This window comes from Manis javanica, chromosome 17 (genome assembly GCF_040802235.1).
Source record: "Manis javanica isolate MJ-LG chromosome 17, MJ_LKY, whole genome shotgun sequence".
Taxonomy (NCBI): domain Eukaryota; kingdom Metazoa; phylum Chordata; class Mammalia; order Pholidota; family Manidae; genus Manis; species Manis javanica.
This window is the reverse complement of record NC_133172.1, coordinates 63,803,498-63,830,022: the sequence shown is the minus strand read 5'-3', so window position 1 is coordinate 63,830,022 and position 26,525 is coordinate 63,803,498. Positions and strand designations below refer to the sequence as shown.

At 59.0% G+C, this 26,525-nt stretch overlaps 1 protein-coding gene across 2 annotated transcripts in view; it reads left to right on the top strand.

Annotated features, from left to right (window-relative positions):
- The window catches only part of CBFA2T3 (CBFA2/RUNX1 partner transcriptional co-repressor 3), an 80,516-nt gene that overhangs the window by 1,389 nt on the left and 52,602 nt on the right, over window positions 1–26,525 (top strand). The gene's annotated exons all lie outside the window — the stretch shown is intronic.

Sequence of the window (26,525 nt, the reverse complement as noted above, 5' to 3'; positions counted from 1 at the left end):
GTTTGTCACGCCCTGTCTGCTCCCCGATGGAGTACAGGGGCAGCTTCTCAAGACTGGGAGGGCACGGGGGAGCGGATCGGGTGTGCGTGCGAGCGGCCAGCTGCTCTCCTGTCTGGGTGGCTCAGGTGGGGGTGTAGAGGGAGTCTGGGGCTAGGAGGTGGCAAGGAACCCGCTGTGCCTGGCGTCACCCATGGACCTGGTTGGGCTGCGGGCACCTGGAGCACATGGTCCAAGAGGGCCGCTGACGCACAGTGTCAGCCATGGTCACTAGGCGCCTAGAGGGTCACCAGGAGCAGGAAACAGTGGCATTTGGCTGGCAGGTTGGCTGGGCGCTTACCTGAGCACAGGGGTCCCAGCCCTGGGACCCAGTAGCTTTTATGTGTCCATGTCCTGTGTCCTCTAAGTCACCTGTCCCACAGGACAACCACAGCTGCACCAGGAGGCATCCTGACCCCCAAAGCCCCCAGGGAGCCAGTGCTGGGCCCTGCAAGGCCGCAAGGCACAGCCAGGGAGACCGGGCTGGAGGGAGCCCTGGGGGCCAGGACAGGCCTGTGGGTAGCACAGCTCCACCATCCTCAGGCCCTGGGCTTCCCTAGACTCCATGAAAACCTTTGGCTCTAAACTACAAAAAGAACAGTAGGAAATACAGTTAAAGCCGAAGCATGAGATCCTTTCTGTTTGAGAACAAATGTAGCACACGCAGCTGTGGCCGCCTTCCTGGTTTGGGAGCAGCGGGGAAGGCGGAGGCTGGGCCCCTCTGACCCTCAGATCCACAGCAGAGCACAGGGCAGGCCCTGCCGCCCCCCTGGGGGGTCTGGGGACCTCCCCAGCCGCACTGAGGCAGAGAGCCAGGGCAGACGGGCCCCCTGTGAGGAGCTCTTCAGGGAAGGGCGGGCATCCGCCTGTGCCGCGTGGGGGCGGCCCCTTTAGAGGCATGCTTGCTGCACGCGGATTTATTAGGCGCCTACTGTGTACTAGGAGCTGTGCGGGTCCTAGGGAACTTGTTCCCAGATGCAGAGAAGGAGGTCAGGGTGCTGTGTTCCCACAGGAGTGAGGGGTGGGGACCAGCCCACCAGAGGGTGCCGGGGACGGAGGCACTGGAGTCTGTTGTAGATCGGCTGGAGCAGAGGAGGCTCAGGGGCGTCACAATGGGAGCACCCCGGGGGAGAACCCGAGTCGGGCCCGAGAGGGACAGCGCGACGTCCAGGTAGTGGACCTCAGCCAAAGATGGCCAGTGAGTGTCCCGTTCCTGAGTAGTACAGCCAAGCCCACTGGGACATCAGGGGCTGTGGGGCAGGACCCCAGGGAGGCACATCCTTCCAGGAAGCCTGGAGCCCAGCACAGCCCGGCCCTGGGTCACCTGGTCTAGGGCAGGGTTCAGAGGCCACCACAGCCACCTGGTGGTGCAGGCTGCTCCCCACCAGGCCCCCCCATCCCTCTCCTGCCCCAGCTGCCTCTGACCACAGGCTCTTCTCCAGAAGGATTCCGCCTGGAATGCCCTTCCATGCTGTATTAATTTCCTGGGCCCTGTAACAAATTATAAACCAGGTGACTTAAAACAACAGAAATCTGTTTCCTTCCAGCTCTGGAGTTCGGAGGTCTGAGACCCTTCTGGGCGGGGCTCTGCTCCCTCCAGAGGCTCCAGCCGGGGGGCCTTCCTGCCTCCTCCAGCTCCTGGGGGCTCCGGGCATCTGTGGCTGTGGCCACATCCCCGCATCTCTGCCTGTGTCTTCACATGGCCTCCCGAGCCATCCCTTCTGTGTTTCAGGCAGCAGGGCTGGGGGAGGTGCCCAGAGCCCACACACCCCCCTGTCAGCCATGGGCAGGGCCTGGGCACATGGCCTCCGGCTGCAAGGGAGGTGGGGGCCCCAGGGAGCAGGGCTGTCGGAGGCTCCCGTGGTGTTCCCCCACCACCCCGTTCTCAGTCAGCTGCTGCCCGTGGGCCTGTTGGGAGGCCGCCGGCTGTGGGTGCTGTGGATTTGCACAGGGCGTCCGCGGCCAGAGCTTGCATGAGTGGACATCAGAGTCCACAGCCCTCTGCGATGAGGGCAGAGGGCCCGTCTCTCCTGTGACATGGCTGTGAGCATCCATCCGTGTCTGTGTGCAAAATGCCGTCAGCAGCTCGGTCGCTTACGTCATCTGTACCGTCGCCTGCCCGGGTGGCCCTCCTGTCCCTGTTCTCCCTGCTCAGACCCAGCACAGACCTCGTCCCACACCTCCTGCCCTGTCTTGTTGACCACAGTGCCGGGGCCCCTGTGTCAGAGTCAAGGTGCAGGGTCCACGTGCAGCCATGACTGCCGTCACAGACGATGCCGCGGTTCCGAGGGGCACACAGCAGGCGAGAGCGGAGATGCGCTTGAACCTGGCTTTGCCAGCACTCCAGGACGGATGCAGGGCCATTCAGGGCGGGAGGCTGGCCCCAGAGCCCCTGCCAGACCAGCTGGTCCTGGCAGGAAACTGGCAGCACCAGGGTGGGAGTGAGCCACGCACAAAGGTTCGACGGCCACAGGGGCAGCACCGAAGTCAGAGGGCCAATAAGGGCCGTGGGGTAAAGAGGGCAGAGGAGAAGTTGCGGAGAGAGGGGCCTGGAGTGGGAGTAGGGGCAGGGGGCCTTCAGGCGAGGGGATCCTCAGAGAGGGGGCCACAGGACAAACACCTTCCTCCCCACCCCCCAGCAGCCTCCAGGGCCCCACTCTCCCCCAGGCCCTCGAGAGAGCAGGGGCCCCTCCATGCCGTGAACTGGAGGGTTCTTTCCCTGGGACTTGCCCGGTCCTTGCCCGTGCCACCACCATCCCCCACACCTGCAGGGCAAGCCCCACAGGGCTGTCTGGCCAGAGGAAACCCACCAGCTGTGTCCTCCCCACCTATCAGACCTGGAATCTGGGCCTAGAAAGACAGAGTCACAGGGTGGGAAGAGTGCGATCCAGGCCAGCTTCCTGGAGGAAGTGGTCCTGTGGGGGAAGTTGGGGGAGACAGACTTTCACTTCTCAGGGCATTTGGACTGAGAAGAAAGGCACCGTGTCAACCTGCCTGGGCCCTGCTCTCGGGGCTTTCTCACACACTTTCACTTCCGTGACAGCAGCCGCCCCGGCAGTACGGCCGAGCCAGGACCCTCTGCCGAGGGCTCCTTCCTGGAGAGCCTGCTGGGGTTGGGCCTCAGGGGCCCTCTGTCTGGGCAGCTCCAGGGGAGGAGGGAAGAGGGGCGTTTCCCAGCACCCCCACCGGGGAACTCCAGGCCTGCCAGCGTGTCCATGGACTGGGTCATTGGTGTCCATTGCTACAGAGCCCGGGGCTAGAGCGCAGCCGCACTGATGAAATTTTCGGCATTAAAGCACCACCACCATGCAGACCACCCCTGGGGCAGGGCGGGTGCTCAGGAGGGGCTGTGACCATCAGACAGGGACAGCAGCCCAGGTGGAGGTGGGCTTCAGAGGGGACCCCAACCAGGAGGCATCCTGGGTGGGCAAAAACTTCTGGCCTTTATCATCATGCCATTCACAAGCGTGCACAGAGGAAAAGGAGTCAGAGCAGGCCGCCCTGTGTGCGCCCCCTCCAGGCCTTCCCTCACCCCTGCCTCACCTCCGCACGCCTCTGCCCACCCGACTGCTCCAGCCCCAGGGCCTGTGCGCAGCTGCTCCCCAGGCGTCCGCCCAGCCCTCACCCAGCCTCTGCTCAGGTGGCCCCTCAGCCAGGCCTACCCTCACCACCCGGCTCCCCAGAGCCAATCCTCTCTCCAGCTGCATTCTTCTCTTTGCATTTATTATTTGAGCCAACAAACCGGGGGGTTCCCAAGTTTCCATATTTATTCATCGTCCATCTCCCCGGCAGGCAGGGTGCCGGCTCCACTCTCTGCTCACTGTGGCGCCTCAGCGCCCGGGCAGTCCCGGCTCTCTGGGGCACTCAGCACTCGGTGTGAGCAGATGCATCCGGGTCCAGGTGAGCCTGGGCCGCCCCACACGCAGCGGGTGCCTGCTGAGGCCGCTGGGTCCGTGGGGCGCGTCGGCATCATCTCCAGGCTCTAGACCTGTTGTCACAGCCGCCATCAGACAAGCCGCTGAGGCCCAGAGACAGGAAGTGACTTGTCTGGAGTCACACAGCGAGCAGGGCCAGGGCAGAGCTGGAACTGGGCGCCAGCCCTTGGGCCTGAGGAGCAGTGCTCGCACTCTGACCTGCGGGGAGCCATGCCTGGGACGGGCCCTGTGGTGGGCTGCTGGGGGCACCGGACATCCGAGCTCCTGGAGAGGAAGCAGTCAGGCAGGTCTGGGGTCTCACCAGCCTACCGCTGGTTCTGGGGTCTGCTGCCCAGTGACCTGGATGAGACCCTTCCCAAGGCCGCCAGCAGGTGGTCTGGGTCAGAGGTCAGCCTAAGGGCCTGTCTGCAGAGAGGGTAGACTCAGCCACGGCTGCCCAGCGTATGGGGGAGTCTATTGAGCCCCTCCCAACCCCTGGTCGTGTCCACCATCAGCCCCAAGCTGGTAGTGCAGGTCTCCCTTGGGACACAGGGCCAGTGGGGGCTGGGGGGCGAGCCCTGGGCAGGGGACACAGGAGCAGGTCACCAGGGTTGGTTCTTGCTGGAGCCCAATGGGCGACCCCATTCCAGATTCCTTGGCCCAAGGAGCTTCCTCCTGGCCACCCTTTAAGGTGTCATCAGCCTGGTTGTACAGAGGACACAAACCAGAGAGGTCAAGAAACTTCCCTAAGTCACACAGCACATTGCTGACAGGGTTGGGGGCCTCCCTGTCTGCCGAGTGCCCTCCCCACAAGGTGGGACCTTAGGAAGGGACCCCTTCTGTACACACCACTCTGTGATGAAAGTCCACACCTTCAGGTGGACCCGCTAAGTGTAGTGTGGGCGGCTGGCTCCGTACAGGGGAGTTCGTGGAAGGTGCCTGGCGTTCCCGCAGCTGACACCTGGATTGCTGTCCCAGCCGATGCTGGCAGAGTGGCTCCTTGGCCCAGGGTCCTTGGGAGAAACTCCCCAACCTGCTCTGGGTCTTCCAGTACTGGCCTTTGAATCGTGCCCATGCTGTGCAGCCGCGGGCCACAGAGGGCGTGGCCTCTGGGTGCAGCTCTCACTCTTGGAGGGATGAGAAAGGGGTCCCAGAGAGGCGGCAGTGTCGGGCCACCTACCCCCACAGGGCTTGCAGCCCTGAGGGGACCCATGGACAGAGGTGCAGGGAGCACACGGTGGGGGGTGTTCAGCCCATCACAGCACCCACAGCCGGCAGCTGCAGGCCGTCGCCCTGATGGCATGGCCAGAGTCCATGGTGCCCTCAGCCTGGGCAGAAGAGGGAGCCAGGCCTGGCCGTCACAGCTGAGACCCCCCTCTGGGCCTGCAGAGCTTTGCAAATGCCCTTGGGCAGTGCAGGGAGCAGCCTGAGCCCAGTGCCTCCGGGCTGGGCCTGGGGTCTGGCTTGTGTGGCCTACACCCCCTGATTCTCGGTGTGCTGTTGAGAGGGCAGTGGGTGGATGAGCCCATGCCGGGCTGGGAGCCGGCCCCAGAGTCACCCCACAACCCCGCAGGCCTGTCTCCTCATCTGTGATGGGGGGACGATCGCCAGCCCTCCGCGAGGTGGGGCACTGGTGAGGGAGGCGCTGGCCAGCGGCCTAGCCCACCTTCCTGACCCACCCTGGCTCACCCTCCCACAGTCCTCAGGCGCCTGCAGAGCCTGTGCAGAAGGAACTGGGGAATGCGCCCCACCCTGGGCCCCCCAGGCTTCCTCCTCCCCCCAAAACCGGGGTGCATTCTGAGTGCAGTGGGAAGCCCTGACTTCACAGGCCTAGGAGGGCGCGGGTGGGAGGAAGGACGTCCGGCGGGACGGGGCTGTGCTCACTGCCCCACCTGGCCTGCTCGCACTCCAGGCTGCAGAGCCTGGGGTCCCAGGATGGCCAGGGCCAGCCCGCAGCCCCACAGCTCTGCTGGAAGCTTGGTGTCCTCAGAGACCAACAGCCTGTCCCGTTCTGGGCCGGGGCCTCGGGGGCCCCTTCTGCTGGGCTCTCCTATAGGAAAGAAGACCTGCTCTGTGCAGGGCACCCACCAGCCAGGGCTCGGGACCCCAACACTCAGACCCAGAGCTTAGACTAGAGCTCAGAGAGGCCACAATTTGCTGCCAACCCCATGGCTGGCTGCACCCCGCTGCCAGGCTGGTGCCTTGGCCTAGGGCACCATGGGCCCCCCACCCCCCGGTGCTCAGGCGACCCTGTTCCTGCTTTCTGCACACTTGTTCCCTGGGGTCCCTCAGTGCAGGGCATCCTTCTGACGTTCTCCCAGCCCTGGGATGAAGAACAGACAGACAGACAGACAGATGTCAAGCCCGTTTCCTGCCCACCACCACAGCCTTTTCTAGACCAAGGTTGGGACCTTGAATCCTAAAAGCAGGTGACAGGAAGGTGACAGAGACTGCAAGTCAGAGCCCCCCACGTGCCCTGAGTCCAGGACAGCACGGGTTCCTTGTCTGCAGGGTGAGGGGCCAGCTGGGGGGCCCGCCTGGGTGGAGCCTCGGGGCAGAGGGCGCAGCTGGGCCGGGAGATGGGAGCGGGCTGCTTCCTGTCAGAAACCGAAAGTGCCAGGTGCTTCCTCCCTTCCCACGGGGACCAGACAGCTGGAGGCAGCCCTGCAGCCCCACCCCGCTGAGCCGTCCCCCCAGCTGTGCCCCTCCAGCCTCATTTCACAGCCCGGGAAGTGGGCCGGGGTGGCCCCTGGCCGCCGGGGCGGACAAACGGGGGCAGCTCACAGCTCTGTCGCCACTGGGGCTGTGGGTCTGGCCTGAGCACCTGGTGCACAGTTTCAGAGTCTTTGTGCAAAACACAGGACACAAAGTGCCTCAACAGTGCTTCCCCTGCACACCTGGAGATGCGGCCTTTCAGGTAGATGGGACATAATGGGGCATTAAGCCGATTTTCCCTGTTTCTTCTTTACTCCTTTGCCGACAGAATATGAAACACAGCACACGAGGCTCGTGTCCAGCTCCCAGCAACTGGGCCGCTCCGGGTCCACAAGCCCAGGAGACAGAGCGGCGGGCCTAGCCCACCATGGGCAGCTGTGCCTCTGGTGGGTTCCTGCTGGTCTTATCCCCTTGTCTGTGTGCTGATCTTTAAATTAGGAATCCTCTGCACACAGCAGAGACTCCCCGCCATGGAGGACAGAGGGGGCGCGCTGCACCATCTTCTCAGAGCCCACGCCCCCTTCCCTTCTTGGTGAAAATGAATTCTCATCATGGATTCAGTGGTGGGAGGCCGCCCTTGCTTTGGGGCAGGACCCAGCTCAGCTGTTCTAGCAGGGCCTGGGCCAAGCTGTGGGGTGGGGTCCCCATGGGGTCCCCGCCCCATCCTGGCTCCTCACCTGTGAAGTGGGGCCAGTGATGCGTCAACACTTACAACCTCCTGCCTGAACCACCCAAGGGACTGTTTTTATCTGTGTGTGTCTTTCCCGGACTGTGTCTTCCTTGCAGGCCTGTGCCCCTGGGCCAGGCCCAGCAGGGCTGGGAGGGGGAGCTCCGGGGAGACACCCCCCTGCCCCCGTGAGAAAGGCCTCCAGGTAGCCAGGCACCCAGTGATGGTGTGGGTGTTTCTGGAGGCCGTACGTGCCGTGGCTTCTGGGAACTGGCACCCCCAGGAGAGGTGAGGTGGGGTGGTGGCCAGGAGGGGTGCGGAGCACCTGGACCCTGGGGCTGGTCCCGCCCCTGAGCAGGTGGGGCCCCGGCCGAGCTAGCTCAGTCCTCTCTGAATGTGGGCTCCGTGGTCAGCCAGGTGAGGCTGTGGGGGCAGCCCGGCTGCAAAGAGTGGGCAGCAGAGAGCAGGATGGCTGTGTGGCTCTGTGCCTGTGTGGCTCTGTGCGGGCCCTCACAGAATGGGGTCATGCTCCACTGAGGAGGACTCGGTGCCCCAGGTGACGGGCCTTGGGGAGATCTTTGATGTCAGAGTGGGGTGGTGGAAAGTCCTGGGGTCACTGGGGCCACTGAGCACTGTGACCCTCAGAACATGGGGGAACCCCATTCCACTCCAGGATGCAAGAAATGGGGCCCTGGGTGGGAGAGGGATGCCTTGGCACCTCCGTGAGGCTCGAAAGGTGATGTGGCCCTTGGAGATTCCGTGCCCACCCACCTCAAGGAGGGCGCCGCCTTGAGGGTCAGGATCCCGAGCTATTGAGAGGACACCCCCAACCCCTTGGCGAGGTGAGAGAATGTGACACAGCAACAAGCTGGGGCTCAAGATGTCTGCCTGGTGCGGAGCCAGGCGCAGGGCTGTGTCTGGGACAGGAGTGCCCGGCTGCCTCCGGCATCAGAGCAGCCAGGCGAGGGGCACCCAGCGGCAGGGTGGATGGGGCTCAGACCTGCGTCCTGGGGTGGGGTGTCATGATTACAAATGGTGGCCATGGTCATCGCAGTGTTTCCATGGCTGAGCTCTTCGGGAGCCGCTTCCCCGTCACCCCTGCTTTACCCACCAGCACAGACAGCAAAGAGGCCCCCCGGCAGGGTAGGGATCTGTCACACGCGACGCTGGGTCTGTTCTCGAAGCTGTGGTTCCACAGGCTTTATTTATTTTTGCCTGTAAATCCCTAAGACTTTTCCGAAAAACCAAGTTCCCCATAGAGTGAGATTTCTTACAGAACAGCTTCATCTGGTTCAGTCATGCCCGACCCGTGGACCACTTCTTTTTTGGTGGGTATGGGTAGCCCGTGTCCGCTAGAGAAGTTGATGGAGATGACGGCTAGCTGCACCTACAGCCTGGCCCAGGGTCAGGAGGACGGCGGGCCTGGCAGATGTGTGTAAGACACACAGTGGTGAGCAGCACGGGGGGCACCCCCTGAAGGCGCCCAGCCCACTCAGTGTGAAACGAGGCGATGTGAGAGGCAGGACTCAGGTCTGGGAGGCCTCACATGGTGACCGTCCTGAACCAGCAGCAGGAGGCGGGACCCTTGTTGAGGGCACAGCAGCCAGCTTGCGACACCTGTGTTCATGAAGTCCCGGAAGCTGCAGAGTTAGGGCGCTTGATTAGCGGACATGTCGCCACAAAACCAAACCGGCTAAGTTGGTCTCTGGAAACCATTCTACCCAGACTGGCATGCGTCAGCTTTTCATTCAGATAAGCATGTTGTTAAATGGGCAGCTGTCTCCCTTTGGAATCCAATCCTGGTATAAATACTGGGTAGATGGATGGACATATATGTGGGTGGGTGGATGTATGGACGGATGGGTGGTGGGTGGGTGGAGAGACAGAGAGGAAGGCAGGGAGACAGAAAGGAAAGTTGTAAGCATACCTTTCAAAAAAATTAAAAGCAATGTGAACGTATGGGCCCTCAGGCGCATGTCCAAGGTGTGCCCCCTCGTTGGTGAGGGGGCCAGCAGGATGGCAAGGACACCCAGAGGAGGGCGTGGGTGGCACTGGGCCCCGTGAAGAAAGGCTATCACCCAGACCTATCGAGGAGGCTCAGTAAGGCAGAGTGTTTTCTGTCAAACACAAAGTTTGCTACATGTCAACCTCTTGTCGACATCTAACCTACCGAGTCTGGGACCAATGCCAGTCAAGGGGCCACTGCCCCGCGGCAGCTGGCCGGACACTGACGGGCTGAGGTCGCCTGCTGCCTTTTCCCACACTGGGGACTGTCGATTCCTAGAGGGGGGCAGAGAGGACAGAGTCCTGCTGGGCCTTCACATCCCGAGGGATGGCGCGTCAGCCGGCCAGGCTGCAGGGGCTGTGCAGGGGAGGGAGGGCGGAGGCGAGGTGAGGCTGGTGGACCAGGGGCTGGCCATCTGGCAGCTGAGGGCCTGGGACCACCTTAGCTCTGTTGCCCAGGCACCTGGAAAGTCTTGGGCGTCTGTGGCCCTTGAGGCCACAGACTGGGAGCCACCCTGCCTATCGCACGGGCTGGGCGCCAGGCCACCACCCTCTTGTTACTGAGGCCCTGCTGCACACGAGCTGCCGTGCACCCTCAGAGCCCCCTCCCTGCGAGGATCTGGGGCCTCAGAGAGACGAGGGCCCCCAGCCTGGACCCAGGTGCTGCTAGGAGGCTGGAGGTGGTCCTCAGGGCTCCACAGTGGGCATGGACACCTCGCTGCTGCAGCAGTGCCCGACAGCCAGGTGCTCAAGGCGAGCCAAGAGGGTGTCGGGAGAGGCTTGGAGGAGCCTGCACATGTCTCACGGGGCCAAAGGAGCCAGGCACGGAGGCCTCGTGGGGCAAGGCGACTGTCACATGCAGCCCAGAGCAGGCAGGCCCACAGCAGAGGCGACAGAAGCAGGCCGGTGGTGGTGGGGGGCTGAGGACGGGCACAGGGATGTCTGTTAATGCGTCTGGGGTTGCCCTGGGGAAGGGGTATGAAGAACCCTGAGAGGATATGGAGGTGGTGGGCACACAGCACTCTGACCGTGCTTAGTGCCGCTGAGCTGTTCATTCTTAAATGGTTAAAACGGTAATTTAGGGTTCGTGTATTTTACCACAATAAAAATAACCTTAACTTTCTTTTAAAAATATTGCAAATGATGAGCACTTAGTCCAGGTCTCAGGGCCCTGCTGACCCTCCCACGTGGGTCCTACTGACGTGGAAGGAAAATCAGGGAGACTGAACCTGGACTGGGGCAACTTTATCTCCCTCCTGCCCGGGCCTGTGCCCGTTTCCCCTGGCTTCCTCTCCAGATTTGCTGTGGGAGGAGCCGGCCTGCCAGCTTATCTGCCAGTGCCCAGGCATCTTTATCTCCTCTGCCAGCCACAGTGGGCATCCGCACCAGGCCACAGCTCTTCCATTTCCAGCAGCCCAGGTTCAGCACGTCTGCGTCTGCAGGCAGTGGCTGGGGCATCGGGCACCTTGGCGTCCCCTACCAGGTGCAGAGCACCTCAGGACCAGAGGGTGTGAAGGCGCTGCTCAGGGCTTGGCCAGAGTGCCCTCTGATCACGGCTCCCAAGGACCTGGATGTACGTCTGCTTTGCATCCTCTGGACGACTGTCCCACTGACTGGCAGGCTGATCAATCACAGCACCTTCCTGCTGAGCAAGGAGGAGGTCCGGCACCCTGCAGATACCATCTCCCAGGGCAGGGCCGACCGGGTGCCAAGCAGACATGTGCCTTTCAAGTCCCAGCCAGTAGGTATGCCCTATCAAGGGAATGGCCGTCTCCTCAGTCCACGACGGCTGATACGTTTGTCAAATGAGATTAAAGCACCAGGCAGGTCCTGCCTCTGAGGAGTCTTCCACTGCTTGCCCTCGTTCTGTGCACGCCCCTTGCCTCTGGACAGCCCTTCGTGTCTCCGACCTGGGCTATGAGTCACATGCCTTTTCTGAGTGTCCTGTGCACATCCATTATGGCAGACTTAAGAAAGTGCTAGATACCCCAGAGCAGAAAACACAGAGGCTGCTCCTGCCGCTTGCGCACATGAAGCCTCTTACAGCTTGTGTGACCTCTCTGGATTCCGATACTGCGTCCATGAACAGGTTTACAGTTGAAGTCAGATTTCAGACAAACAATATTTTATTAGAAATATGTCCCAAATATTGCCTGGGATATACCTACACTAACAATTATTCATTGTTTATCTGAAATTCAAACTCAACTGGGCATCCTGTGTTTGTGTCTCCTCAATCTGGCAACCCTATCCATGAAAGATTTGAACCCATTACATAAAATAGGATTGCGTTTAGCTGCAAATAGTAGAAAACCTACTAACAATGTAAATAGGGCCTGTTTGGTTTTGTCCACACAACAAAAGCCCAGAAGCAAATGGTTCAGCTTGGTACAGCAATGCCATCCGGGTCACAGTTTCTTTCTATCCCACTATCTTCTTTCTTGTGGCCATCTAACTGCAAAGTGGCTGCACCACCTCCAGCCATCAGTTCTGCTTTCCCAGCAGGAAGAGAGAAGGTACAGAGCACACTGTTCTAAGCAGCCAGGAGGAAAAAGGAGAACCAGGAGCCTCCCTTGGGCCCTTCTCCCCACCTTCTCTCTCCTCCGTCTGGTCTCCCTCCACGGCCTCTCTGACAGTCACAGCATTGTGTTGCCTTATTCTAGATCATTCTCTCCTGTGCCTGAGTTTGACAGGGGCAGCACACCCCGTGCCACCTCCTGCCTCCCTCATGCCCATTCGATACCTGCAGGCCCTGCACTGGCCAGGTGCTGCTGCCCTGTGACCAACCTGTTTGCCACCCTGCCCTTGAGCCCCCTCTGGGGCCTGAGCACCCCCACTCCTTCTGGGCTGCACCCCTCCGCACAAACACACCATCTGCCAGGGCGACTGTAAGCTTGCTCCTCAAGGAGGCACCCCGGAGTCAGAGCCCATCGGCGGGCTCAGTGCTTGGTGCCAGCTGCGGTTTGCATCCGTCAGAGGAGCACCCAGTATGGCTGCAGGTACATAAGCCCCTTCATCAGTGGGCATGCTGCGGGGCCCCCTCGTGCCTTGGCAATGCTGGGCTGTTGGCGCCCTGAGGGTGGGGTCTTGGCCTGTTCACGCTGGGTGCCAGCCCTGGGTGCCTGGTGCCATGTGGGCTCCCCACTGCCCTGGTCGAGGAGACCCAGTGGGGCCTGGTGGGGGTGGGGCTCAGGGGGCACTCCGGGTGGGTGCCCCGCCGTCCAACCGCAGTGGGCCCAGAGCGCAAATTCGCATCTCCTCCGAGGCGGGGCGGCCCCAGGCCTCAGTCTCCCGATCTGAGAAATGGGACCTTCCCTAGCTCTGCAGCCGGCAGGCTTCCCCCAGAGTGCGTGGTGCCCCGGGACATCGGGAGCTGACTTTCCTCATGAGGACCCTCTCCTCCTCTGCCGCCCTGCCCTGCCCACGCCGGCCTAACCCCCGAATCAAACTTCTGCTTTCTCCCACGAGGAGTTCCCCATTTGAGGCGACCACACCACCCTCCACTTCTCCCCAGAGTTTCGGGTTCTTGGAGCTATTTTAGGCCCTCTTCCCCGCAGGCCTGCCCCCAGGGTCCTTTCCTCTGGACACAGGCTCCGTGGCAGCGTCTCGGGACGCAGGCACCTGACCCATCTTCTCTGAGCCTCACGCACGTGCTGATGCCCCTCAGCAAGTGAAGGGTGCCGTGGCTCAGAAGCTTCTGTTCGGGGTCTGCTTTGATTTTGGAACAGCTTTGAGGGAACCCACACAGCACGCGGATCCCGGGCTGACGTGGCTGAGTCAGTGGGTTTCCGCACGCCTACAGAGCTCTGCGACCATCGCCCTGGTGCCGGGCATTCTCACCTCCACCACAGGAGCCCCATCCCCCTTAGCAGGCACTCCCTCCCCTCCCACCCCTGCACCCACCAACCGCCTGCTGCCTCCACGGATCCGTGTGGTGTGCGCATGACACGCCGACAGGACCACGCAACACACAGCCTTGGGTCTGGCTCCTCCGCTCGCCACATTCCCGAGGCCGTCTGGCTCTAGTGGAAGTCAGGGCTCGGCTCGCTCGGGCTGAGTGGCCCTCCGATGTGAGGATGGGCCCTTTCTGAGTGGACTTTGCTCAGCTGGGAGGGTCGGGCCTGGGTGTGAGCTGCCCGCGCGGTGTGTTTTGGCGAGTTGCCACCCTCTCTGTTCTTGGCCTGCTAGCTGTACAACAGGGACAGCGGGAGCAGTCGCACGGGACTGGCACGAGGGTTCAGTGGGCAGTGCCTGCAGGGGGAGGTGATGTGTGGACTCTGGCTGCTGCCGCGGCCATTGCCCTCCTGGGGTGTGGAGGTGACAAGGTGTGCACGGGACTCTGACCCTGTTCGTGCTCCAGGCACAGAACTGGGGTCCCCACCCTGACCCAGTCCCACGCTGGGCACTGCAGGGGACACGGGGGGGGACACAGCCATGACAGGCCATGGTGTCACCTGTGGGAGAGGCGTATGGGGAGCAGGCCTTGGGATGCAGGCTGGGTTGTGAGCTTCAGAATCTTTCGGAGCACTTGGTGAGCAGGAAGGTTCCCAGCTCCTTCCAGAGGTTTGTCCTCAGGTCTGACCCACAGCTGCCCTTGGGCACAGCCGTAGGGGCTCAAATCCAAGGGTTGGCTTTGCCCCTTCTTCAAAGAGCGTGACAAATACTCAGGGTCACCCCTGGGACTCCAGGCTGCCACTGACTTGGGGGTGAGTGGCTGGCTGTGGCTTTGTGTTCTGCATTCAGGGTGCTGGGAATGGGGCAGAAATTGAGCTTGTTGCATGGATGGGGCAACGTGAACCAGGGTCCTGCTCGGGCACGGGGACCCCGTCCCCACCCGAGATGGCGATAGGACTGGCTGCCGGGGCCGGACTGTGCTCCGGAGGACCAAGGTCCCAGCCCCCGAGATGTGCCAGGGAAAAGTTGGGGGCGTGCTGTGTCCACAGTGCCGGGAGGTTGGGTGGAGGCCCCCTGCTGTCCCCACCAAGGTCAGGAGGTGACAGCTGTTTGACCCCCCATATTGCTGCAGGTTTTCCCATGACAAAACCTGTCATAAAGCCCATCCCTCACTCAGTGACTGTCCTTCACTGCACACGTGAGAGATGAGGCCCTGGCCCGGGACTCCCGCCTCTCTGTCCCGAGGTTCTGCTTGGCCCTGGGGGCTGGGACCCTGCTTGGGAGACCCAGGCACCCGGGCAGCTGCCCCCTGGGACTCTCCAGGCCACTGGCTGGCACCCCAGAGCACCTCCCCAGATCCCAGGGACAGTGCCTTACAGTGCCTGGCGTGGGTTAGGGACAGTCAGCTGTGGATGTAGGCAGGACCACAAGGTGAATCTTGGCTGGGGGCTCGTCGAGGTGGTGGAGCCCATGGTCAGTGGGCCCCAGCATGGTCAGTGGCACCAGTAAGTGGGCTGTGACCACACCCGGGTGCATCCGAGGTGCGTGACACACACGGTGGACTGTTTGGCTCAGACGAAACCGAGCTTTCCTGGAGCCAAAGGGAAGAGATGAGTCCGGCTTCCTCCCTGTCTCTGGTTCTGCTGATCCCCGTCCCCTGCAGGCTGAATTCCACAAACCCACAGCAACCCAGGGCAGGCAGGCACTGCAGGCAGCCTCAGGCTCCTCGACTAGCAACACGGCCAATCCATGCTCAGTACCCACCCCAAGAAGGTTCTGGTGCTAATGGCCAGCCCTGGGGAGGCCGAACGATGGTGCTTCCAAGTGGCCCTGTTTGGCCAGAAGGCAGGTCGGCTTCCAGAAGAAAAAGGCACCACGACATCTGGGTGGCCCCAAACAATACGTCAGTTTCCCTGAGGTGACTCAGGAGGCTGGGGTTCGGAGAGGTGACAGATGCCTCAAGGTGCTGCAAAGGCCAGACCGAAGGCCGGCCGACGTGAGGGTGGGGCCAGGAGGGAAACCGGACCCTTCATGCTGTTGAGATTCATGGGATGGAGTCACAGCAAAACAAACCCAAATGTTTATTTTCCCAGGAGTAAATTATGACTTCAATAGGCAAAAATTACAGTTCCCAGGGGCTGCATGGCCATGGAAGGTGCTTTGCACGCAGCCGACACGTGCAGCCTGAGCACAGAGCCCACAATGCCGGCCCTTGCCCCCCAGAGGAGCCCCCAGCCGCCCCGAGCCTGGACCGACCCCCTGCCAGGGCCCCCTGACCCAGTCTGGGGGTGAAGGGGAGAAGCCCGGGCTGTTTCCAGAGCTCTTCCAACAGTCGAGCTGAGCGGTTCGTCTGGGAGGGTGCTGGGCACACGAGTCCTTCCCACGCACTCATCACCTCCCCTGCACTGGTGTGTACCCTACACTGGCACAGGCTGGATGGGGCACACGGTGGAGAGAAGGGGGTCTCACCCTGGGGGATGGGCTCCACACGCAGCAGCTCTTCTGGGGCATCAAAAGCAGGATGAGGTGGGTGGGGCTCACTCTGGGGGACCCAAGTGCTTGCTTCAGGGCTTTCTACCACCTTCTGTCTTACGGGTGCCCAGGCAGGGCCAGGAGAGGGGGAGGGGATCCCCAGGAAAGGCTGCTGGGGATCACAGTCCCCTTCAGACCCCTGCAGTGACCCCCTCACAGAATGAGGGTTGGGATCCGGTGGGGGATAGAGAGCCCTGGCCTGCAGGTGGTGCCCCCTCCCTGAGGCTCAGCCTCCCCGCCTGTGGAATCAGTGGCGTGGCCTGGCAAGCTGCGAGGCAGGCTGAGCCCCTGCGCCTTCCCTCCCCCAGGGCCAGGGCGCTGTGGGGTGGCCACACCTCCCTCCCTGGAGCCCTGCCCTTGAGGTTGCCCCTGACACTCTGCAGCTAGACTGAGGGACAGAGGGGGGTCCAGGGAGTCCAGAGGAGGGTGATCTCACCCCCGGCACCCCCACCCCTCTGCACAGCACCACCCCCTGTTGCTGCCCTGGACTGGGGAGTCGGGGGAACATCCAGGGAACAAGCAGGGAAGGAGGAGGTCTGCGCTGGGGGCATGGCGGACTGCTTGCCCCATTGTGCTCATTCACAGCATCCAGACAGAGAGAGCCCTGGGGGGCGGTCTGCATACTCTGCACCCCAGGACACAATGGGGGCAGGAAGTCAAGGCCCCAAGGGGTCCCCCACCTCCTGGGAGAGCCCACAGATACATGAGCAGCTATGAGTGGGCTGTCCTGGGGGTTCAGGAGAGGGACCCCCACACTTGGGGAGGGCAGACGGACAAGGCCGAGAGGCACCACCAGCAAATGCTCCAGGCAGGGCTGTGGTCTGTGCACCGAAGGGGCCCCTTTATCTCAAGCAGGGAGACAGGAGCAGATCTGTCTTGCAGAAAGCTCTCTGGTGCCTGGGAGCAGACCTGGGGTGTCCTGCCCGGCTAGTGATAACCAACAGCCCTGTGGGGTGGGAGGTGCGTAAGGATTTGGACATCATCCATCCTGGGGCTGGCCTCCCCCCTCGGACCATGGTGCTCCCAGTGCTCAGCTCCCAGCCAAGCTCTCAGTAGCACAGAGGGGCTGCCGGGGCCCAGGGGAGGTACAAGCCTGCCTACCCACAGGGGCCATGGGAGAGGGGGTGTGTGAGGATGCTGTGTTACAGGTCACAGAAACCCCGTGGGGGGAGCACAGGAGTCCGGGGAGTGTGTGGAGGCTGCTTTGGGCACCTCCGGGCCGCTGGCCATGTCCAGCCGTCTGAGCCCTTCCCTGGGCTGTGAGCTGAGCAGGGGATGAGCAGCCACAGGCCTGTGGGGAGGCAGCCACCCAGATTCTGCAAGTGCGCTTATAAGGCAACTGCTCTTCTTTCTTATTTAAAAAAGGGCCATAGAAGACACTCAGAGAAAAATCTAAACATGCAGATAAAAGAAAAGAAGGTGAAAATAACACAAAGTGAAGATAATGATAGAGCAGAGAGTTGTGACGAGATCACATAGTCACTCAACAAACACTTGCTGAGAATGCTTGGTGCCCTGCCTGGGGGGAGAAGAGGAACAGTGGCACGCAGACCACAGGAGAATACGCTGTGAGGGCGGCGGGGCAAGGGCCAGCGCCCGCCTCTCCAAGGCCGTGGCAGCAGGCAGGGGCGAGGGCAGGAGGGCTGCAGGTGTGGGCCCTCTGGGTGGCCGGGCTAGCACTGTTTGATCCTCACCAGGCCCAGGCAATGTGTCCCGGGCTCCAATCACTGCCTCTCAGGAAGTTTTGGAGGAAAAATTTTAAAGTGAAAGGTGTTCATTGTCTGGTATTTCTTGTGGGATGTGCCTGTTCACGCCCTGGGTTCTTTCTGTTTATGTTTCTCTTTGTAGCATTTCTGTCGCTGTTTCTCCTCTGTCCACAGAGGAAGCCCCCTTCGCGGGAAGTCCCACCTTCCCTTCCCACTTGTTCTCACACAGCCGTGTGTGCCCGTCTTCTTCCCCTGGAGTCTGGGTCTGTGCCATCGCACACACATGCCACGCAGATGCCCTGCGCTTCCCTCTCAGCCTTCTTACTGTTTTGTGTCCACATTTTATTCTTTAACACAGATAGAGTTTATTTTTCCACAACAAGCAAGGAAAAATAATTTTTTTTTCCCCAAAATGGGAATGGGATGGCAAGTTATCCTGACACATCTCCTGGAGAGCATGTGCTCCTCCAGGGTTTTATGTGCTGCCTGCAACCCCCGCTGGCCTGCCCTCTGCAGGGGGCACAGCAGCCGCTTCCCCTGCACGACATTTCCTCTGCGACCGGTTTCCCATCTGAGATTGAACAAAGGTGGCAGAGGGCCGGACTCCTGTTCTGGTCCATCACGGTGTGTGAGCCGGTCACCATTCCCATTTCACAGGGAAAACTGAGGCCCAGAGGTTTGGAGGGGGAAGGAAAGGGGAGAGGCCACTTTGCAGGGGGCCGCCTCTCGCTGCAGACACACAAGCTGCACACAGAACACCCACAAAACTAGAGAAGCAGGGGCCACCTGCAGTGAGTAACACCCTCTGGGAGCCCCCTGGCAGCCGGCACCCCTTCTGACCCTTTCCTAGGCCTCTGCCCATACTCAGTCACCCTTCACTCTCTATTTAACATCAGAGTGTGAGCATAGCAGTGGGTATGGCTTGCCTGCAGCTTGTGGTTGGACGTCTGCACCGCTACTGTCAGATACATGGTGCTGTTTATACAATAAACATCCTCTGAGAGATAAATCTGAGTGCAGGATTGATGTGCGGCCCTCGGTTATAATTGCCAAAATGCCCTGTAGGACAGGCTGCAGTGCAGCCAGTTCACCAGCACCCACACTGGGCATGTTCATTTCAAATGCGGCCTTTTTTGTGGGTGAGAAACAGCATCTGAGCCTGGTGCTCTGATTAGCAGTGGGGGCCAGTGTCCCACAGCCTGCAGTTTGGGGCCTTGGTGGGGCAGTGGGAGGTCTGTGGAAGCCTTGCTTCCGTAACCTCATCTAGAAACCCTCAGGGGTACGGGGGCAGGCTGCCGACCGCTGAGGGCACATGCCCAGTCCCTGCAGGCGAGAGCCACAGCCTGCACAAGTGCCTGGCCAGCTGAGGCCGCACTGGGCCTTTGGCACCTCCCCGGTGGTGCCTGGGCCCTCTAAGCGCTGCCTCCTCCGGGCGCTGCTCAGTCGCGGATCTTCCCTGCAGGCTGGAATGGAGATGGGCTGGCTGCCTTCCGAGGCCTCCTTTCCTGTGACCATCACCCCTGGTGCCAGGGGACTGTGGAGTGCGACTCACCAGATAACAGGACGGAAGTGAGCGGGGAGGCAGGAGGGGGTGTGGCAGAGCTGCGTGCCAGCCCCCAGTGCCACACCCTCCCCGCGAGCTCTGCAGTCCCTGGGCCTCGGTTTCGTCTGTAGAAGTATGGTTTCTGATCTGCTGCTGGGTTTGACCCTGCGCCAGAGGCAGCTGGCAGGGGGCTGCCCTGCACAGGAGAGCTCCCACTCTGAGGCTGCCTGGCCAGAGCCTGCATTCGGGGCGGCCTGCAAATGGGATTTTAGCTGTGTGGCGTTGCACATGCCATAATCAATGGCTTTGCCCAGAGACTTGCGTCACAGCTCTCTGCGTGATCTCCAGCCTGATTCTTCGTTTGGCGTTCCTAGCTAAAGCCTCTAAGCAGGTAAAAGCACATGTCCTGGGATCACAGGATCAGGAATCCCCGAGTCACCTCCCAGGACTCCAGGATTCTGGGGTGTGCTGAGCCAGGCGCAGGGAGCCCCACAGCGATCAGGAACCGGGTCTGGCAGGGCTGTTCGGGGCGGCTAGTGCCAGCTGCTGCTATACCAGCCACACCCCTGCCCCCACTTTCACACACACCCTCCAGCTGCTGACCACCAGCCACCCCACCTGTGGCCCCCGTGGCTGCCGCATGGGAGGATGCCGGAGGGAAGTGAGGTCCTAGGAGGCACAGCAGCTGCTCCTGATGCCTCAGTGCCCCCGCCTCTCAGGTGGGATGGTTCTGGGGCTCTCTCTTGGGTATCCCTGCACCACCAGGGCAGGAAGCTCCTGTGGCCCTGGGCAGAGGCGGCCTGTGCTGCTGCCCCGCTCCAGCCTCCCTCTCCTCCCCTGCCCACCCTCCCCCAGCACCTCGGGCAGCCTGCTGGCCGCCTCCTCCTCCACCTCTGGGGGAACCAAGCAAAACAGGGCCCCACCCCTTGATCACCTCCCAGAGCCTGCGTCCCATTCTCTGAATCCAGGTAGGACGTCGGCCTGCCTACGGCAGGGCTGATGTGAGCACGGAGGGGTAGCCTGCCTGTGCATGGCTGTGACTGTTTGGGGCCCTGTTCCTTAGAGCACCCAGATGGCCTGAAGGAAAGGGCAGGCAGGTGACCATGTAACACAGGGTCCTGGGCCTACCGGCCCCTCTCATCCCAGCTCAGGGGCAGGAGCTGCGGCAGTGCGGGTCTCCATGCAGGAGCCGAGCCAAAGAGGGAAACCAGCCATGGCCATCCAGTCTCTGCTTGAGGTTTTAATATGCTGCTCAACATGGATTTTTGTCATTGATTCTAGTATTTTTTTTATTAAGGCATCATGGATACACAATCTTTTGAAGTTTTCACATGAACATTGTGATTTCAATATTCACCCATATTATCAAGTCTCCACTCCCCCCATTGCAGTCACTGTCCGTCAGCGTAGTAAGATGCCACAGAGTCACTACTTGTCTTCTCCATGCTGTACTGCCTTCCTTGTGACCCCCCTACATTATGTGTGTTAATCATATCCCCTTCTCCCTCCCTCCCCACCCCTTCCCTTTGGTAACTGCTAGTCCCTTCCTGGAGTCTATGAGTCTGCTGCTATTTTGTTCCTTCAGTTTTGCTTTGTTCTTCTACTCCACAAATGAGGGAAATCATTTGATACTTGTCTTTCTCCGCCTGGCTTATTTCTTTGAACATAATACCCTCTAGCTCCATCCTTGTTGTTGCAAATGGTAGGATTTGTTTTCTTCTTACAGCTGAATAATATTCCATTGTGTACATGTACCACATATTCTTTATCCATTCATACTGATGGACACTTAGGTTGCTTCCATTTCTTGGCTATTGTAAATAGTGCTGCGATAAATGTAGGGGTGACTATGTCTTTTTGATTCTGGGATCTTGTTTTCTTTGGATAAATTCCTAGGAGTGGAATTCCTGGGTCAAATGGTATTTCTATTTTGAGCTTTTTGAGGAACCTCCATACTGCTTTCCACAATGGTTGAACTAGTTTACATTCCCACCAGCAGTGTAGGAGGGCTCCCCTTTCTCCACAACCTCACCAACATTCGCTTTTCCTTGTCTTTTGGATGGTGGCCATCCTTACTGGTGTGAGGTGATATCTCATTGTGGTTTTAATTTGCATTTCCCTGATAATTAGCGATGTGGAGCATCTTTTCATGTGCCTGTTGGCCATCTGAATTTCTTCTTTGGAGAAGTGTCTGCTCAGATCCTCTGCCCATTTTTTAATTGGATTATTTGCTTTTTGTTTGTTGAGGTGTGTGAGCTCTTTATATATTTTGGACGTTTACCCCTTACTGGATGGATGTGTCCTTTACGAATATATTCTCCCATACTGTAGGATGCCTTTTTGTTCTATTGATGGTGTCCTTTGCTGTACAGAAGCTTTTCAGCTTGATATAGTCCCACTTGTTCATTTTTGCTTTTGTTTCCCTTGCCTGAGGGATGTGTTGAGGAAAAATGTTGCTCGTGTTTATATTCAGGAGATTTTTGCCTGTGTTGTCTTCTAATGATTCTAATGCTTTTAAATAGAGTTAAAATGTGGTTCACCTCAAATACTGAGTTTTTGGCGCCCTCTTAAAGTTTACCCCTGGCTCCTGTCGCCCTAGCCCCAGTCCAGGCAGGAGTCCCTGTCACCGGTCGCTCCGGGGAACCCCATGTCTGCTAAACTCGGGGGTGATGAATGAGCCACAAGGGCCCTCAGATGGCTGAGATGAAGGCGCCCTGGGGACAGAGGTACACAGTCTGGTTGTGAGAAACAGGATCCGCCACTAAAACTGGCTTGAACAATAGAAAATTTATTATTGAAATAGCGAGTTCCAAAGTAGGGTGAGTCCCAGGGTGGGTTGACTCAGCAGCCAGACAGAGCCCACGGGGACCCAGGCCTCCCCTTCTGTCCCCCCTCCCACATCAGTGTCACCCTCAGAGTGGTACCCTCCAATGGGGCATCTCCAAAGCCCCTTCCCTCACATCTCGGGGGCCGGAGTTGGGTTACATGCCCATGTCAGAGCCAGACCCACAAGGGCTGAGCAGCTCTCTGACCTGCAGGGTCCGGGGCGGGTAGGGTTCTGGAGGGCAGAGTGACCCCTGCAGGGTTTGTGCCCCTGAGGAGGAAAGGGGGACAGTGCTGGGCGGGGCACTGGGCTAGAGGCCACAGAAGGCAAGGTTCCCCATGGAGACCCCAAAGGGCATGTGAAAGGGGGCAGGACCTCGGTGGTGGGCAAGGCGGCCTTTGTGCACAAAGGGAGGCTATTCCGCCTCATCGCAGGCGCCTTCCCCACCCTTCCTGGTGCAGCCACTCCCCACCAGCCCCGCGCTGAGGCCTTCATGCCAGGGGGCCAGCCCTGCATCCGGGCCAGGCCAGCCTCGGGCAAGAGGCCAGGGAGAAAGTCCAGAGATGCTCGGGAGCAGGAAGCTTCCGGGCCAGAGCCTGGACCCCATTTGATTTAGGTTTCTTGCCCTCCATGGTCGACACAGGTCAGGTGCCCAGAGCAGCTGCAGCTGATGGCCAAGACAGGGCCCTGGCCCCCCTTCCCCAGCCTCCCTCGCGTGGCCACCCCTCCCCCGCTCCCCAAGAAAGGCCAGCGGGCCCCTGCCCAGGCCCGACTGCCGCCTCCGCGCTGGCCGCAGACCGTCTTCCCCCTGTTCTGACGGCTTTGCCTTCGTCCGCCGCGAAACTGAAGGAGGGAGACGGCCTCGTCTGCTGTCCATCGTGGGGGTCACCGTAGGGCTCGGGCGCTTCTCTGTGGGAAGGAGGTCCAGTGGCCGAAGGCCTTCCATCCTGACCTGCCTCCAGGATGGCGGCTGTCGGGCCTTCACCTTAAAACCGACAGTGGGAATGAAATTACTTTGTAGCCCTGTCTTTCCTCAGTGAGCGACAGTCATGCACAAATACACAAACTGTTAAAAAAAAATACACCCAGCCCTCTTTTTAGGAGGGGAATTTCCAATAAAATTTACTTTTTATGTTAATAATTCTCCAGATGTACATAAGATCATATTGTTTGTATGAGCTGCAGTCTAGTCATAATTATAATGTCAACCCAGAAGACAAATTTTAACACAAGAAAACGTTTAAATCTTGACATTCCAATTTATTTACGTAGTTCTGTGTGATAGGGGAGTCAAGAGACTTTCAAACTGACAATATACTAAACTGCTGGGAAATATACATTCAGAAAACGCTGTGTGAAAATGCAGGTGTTACATGAGAGGCTGTTCATGGATGTTTTTCCAAATGCCCTTTTTATTTCTTACATTAGATGTTTAAAATGTTATCCATGTGTCCTTTTTTTCTTTGGTCTGTTGTTTTCTAATTAATAGAGTCAAATTTTTTAGAGTAGTTTTAGGTTTATAGAAAAGGTTTCCCTATTATTAACATCTTTCACTGGTGTGATACATTTGTTACAATTAGAGCCAATATTTGACAATTATTAACTAAAGCCCACAGTTTACACTCCACTTCTGTCTTGGCGCTGGGATCTCCGTGGTGTACGGACAAGTGCACGGAACGCACAGCCACCACGCCAGGGTCACAGGGAGTCCTCACCCTGCCCTGAGCATCCTCTGGGCTCCACCTGTTCCTGCCCCCGCCCAGCCCTGGCAGCCCCCCATTTCCCACTGTCCCAGGGCTGGCCTTCCCCAGAGTCCCAGAGTCAGACCCTCACAGCTCCAGGCCTCTTCACGGCTTAGCAGCTATTTTCTTTTTTCATCACCGAATAATACCCTATTCTTGGTGTGGGCCACAGCTTATTTCCGCATCTGTTGAAGGACATTTCTGTTGTTCAAAAGTTTGGGCGATTATGAATAAACACCTGTGTGCAGGTGTTTGTGTGAACATAAATCTTCAACACCTTTGGGTAAAGTTACCAAGGAGCATGAATGTTGGACCATATTGTATGAGTGTTAAGTTTTGCAAAAACTGCCAAACTGTCCCAAAGTGGCTGTGCCAAGTTGTAGCACCACCACCACGCGGTCCAAGCTCCTGCGGCCCCGCACCCTGGCTGTCGTCAGCATCCCAGCATTCAACTGTCGTGGTGGGCGTGCAGTGGCAGCCCAGCTTTAATCTGCATTCCCCTGTGACATGCGATGCGGAGCACCTTCCCACCTGCTTCTTTTCCATCTGTGTGTGTTCTTCAGTGAGGTGGCTGCTCAGGTCTTTTGCTCATTTTTTTAGGCAGGTTGTTTGTTTCCTTATTGTTGAAATTTAAGAGCTCTTTGTATACGCTGGGTAGCAGTCCTTTAGAGGATGGTCTTCTGTGGATCTTCTCCCAGCCTGTGACTTGTCTTCCCAGTCTCTTAGTAATGTCTTTTACAAGGCAGAAGTTGTAAATTTTAATGATGTCCAGCTGACCACATTTTTCTTTCATGGATCATGCTTTCAAAGTTTTTATCTGGAGTCTCTTTGTTTCAGAGAGAGCTGTTAATGTTCAGATGTTGGAGAAGCATTTACTCATGTATTTTAAATGGATAATTGTGGCCATCATATTGCTAAGGCATCTAGTCCATCAGGCAACCTTTTATTTTAAAATATCCATATTTACAGTATGTCAGGTTTTATATACTTGGCAGCTATTTAAAACTTCTGTTTGTCTGTTAGATATAATAGACATGTTTGAGGTAGCCCTTCGTCACTCAGAATTTTTTAAAAGACCAGTAGGTCTGCAGAGGCTGATGGCCTGGACTCCCACGCCTGGTGAGACCCAGCTCTGCCAAAGACCAGCCTGTGACATTCAAGCATCCGAGCTCCCTGGGCCCTGGGGGCAGGAACCACCTCCCAGGGTTCTGCAAGGGCCCTGTGTGGCAGCTCCTGTTGGGCATCAGGGTTATTGCTGCAGAGATAACCTGGTGCAGGGATGATGCTAGCAAATATTTAAAAGTTGAGTCTTTTTCAGAACCCTGAGATGGGGACCGCGGGGTAAGAGAAGTCACACATGGACACACCTTTTAGGGCTTCTTGTCAGAGGGAAAGCCAGCACACGCCGACTGAAGGGAATTGCAGCCGGACAGGTGGACAGAATGGGCTGTCTTCCAAAGGATGGTAGGGCCAGGCCCCCCAGAGCATCCAGCCATAAGTGAGGACCCCATGCCGGCCCCAGCCTTGACGCTCCCACTCCATGCTGTACATTGAGGGGCTAGATGCTGGACAGAGCCACCCGTAGTGGGGGCAGCTGCCATGCTATGAGGGCCGGGCAGTGGCCCCTTTCACTGAATCGGTCTGTTGCCTCTGTGGACACTGGCAAGGTGGGGGCCGCACCGCGTATCCCAAATCCCCCCGGCTCTGCGCTTCCGTCTGCCTTCAGGGGAACTTGCCTTCAGATCTGATCTCTGTAGGTGAGCTTTGCCATGCCAGCAGGCCGCACACATCTTTTGGGCAGGGATGGAACATTTTTCCTTAAACGTCACCTCGCAGTGCCCAGGAGGTGTGGCTAAGCCATTTCCAACAGGAGAAACCAGGGAGACTGGGCGGTGAGGGGTCAGGGTGGGAGGGCCCCCCACCTGCACCCTGTGTGCCTCCACTGTGAACGGGGCTCCAGTGGCACCTGCCTGGCCGCCAGGTGATTACTGAGTGGGAAAATGCTCAGCACCTGCCCTTAACAAGCCTTCCTCAAATGGAGAGCTACTGCCATGACTCTGATGTGGCCCAGCTGCGCCAGCCCAGCCTGCGGGTCTGACCCGGTCACTGCTCGCAAGCCTCGCCTCCACTGGTCTTCCCTTGCCCACCAGCTCCTCGGGCAGGAAGAGCCCCTGGGGCTGACACAGCCCACAGCACATCTTTCGTCGCCGCAGTTCTGTCCACAGTGTTCTGGGATTGTCCACAGTGTTCTGGGATCTGTTGTTTCTCCAGTGGCTTTCAGCACCATGCCTGTATCAGCCCCGTTCCAAGAGGGACGTGCTGTTTGTAGGAGGTCGAGTTGCAGAGGACCCCAGGTTGGGCCCAGCTTCTGCTAACGCTGTGTGTGAGTGCAGCAGTTGTCTGGGGCAGCAGTTACCTCCCAACCAGCCGAGACCCCCGATGCTGGCTTCAGGCTGTCTGAATTGCCCCACCTGGCCCACTCCTTTACATGTTACCATCTCTGAAATCTATAGGAATTTGAAGATGATAATGGGGAGCATGTTCTCCTTGCCTAGTGGCACATAACATAATGGTGCATCTTAACACCAATGCTATCTCAGAGTCCATGAAGTGAGTAAGGCGGGCGGCACCAAGAAGTGGCTGTAAGCAACGCGCTGGACACTTTTAGATCCACATTCTTCTCTGAAATGGGCTCCGGGTCCTCTGCTTTTGGTGAGGACTGGACTGAATCCACATTTAAGACATCCTAAATGCCAGGGGAATGTGGATGCCAGACATTGCATTACAATTTAATCATTTACAACACCCTCTCTTATTTCTACAAGGACAGGGGCTCAGGAGGTCAGGGAGCCGGCAGGCCATGCAGCTAGTTGGTGACCAAGCTGATGAGACCCCTGCCCAGTGCCCCTGGGGGTAGATAGGGGGTGATGGGGTGAGGGCGGCCCTCC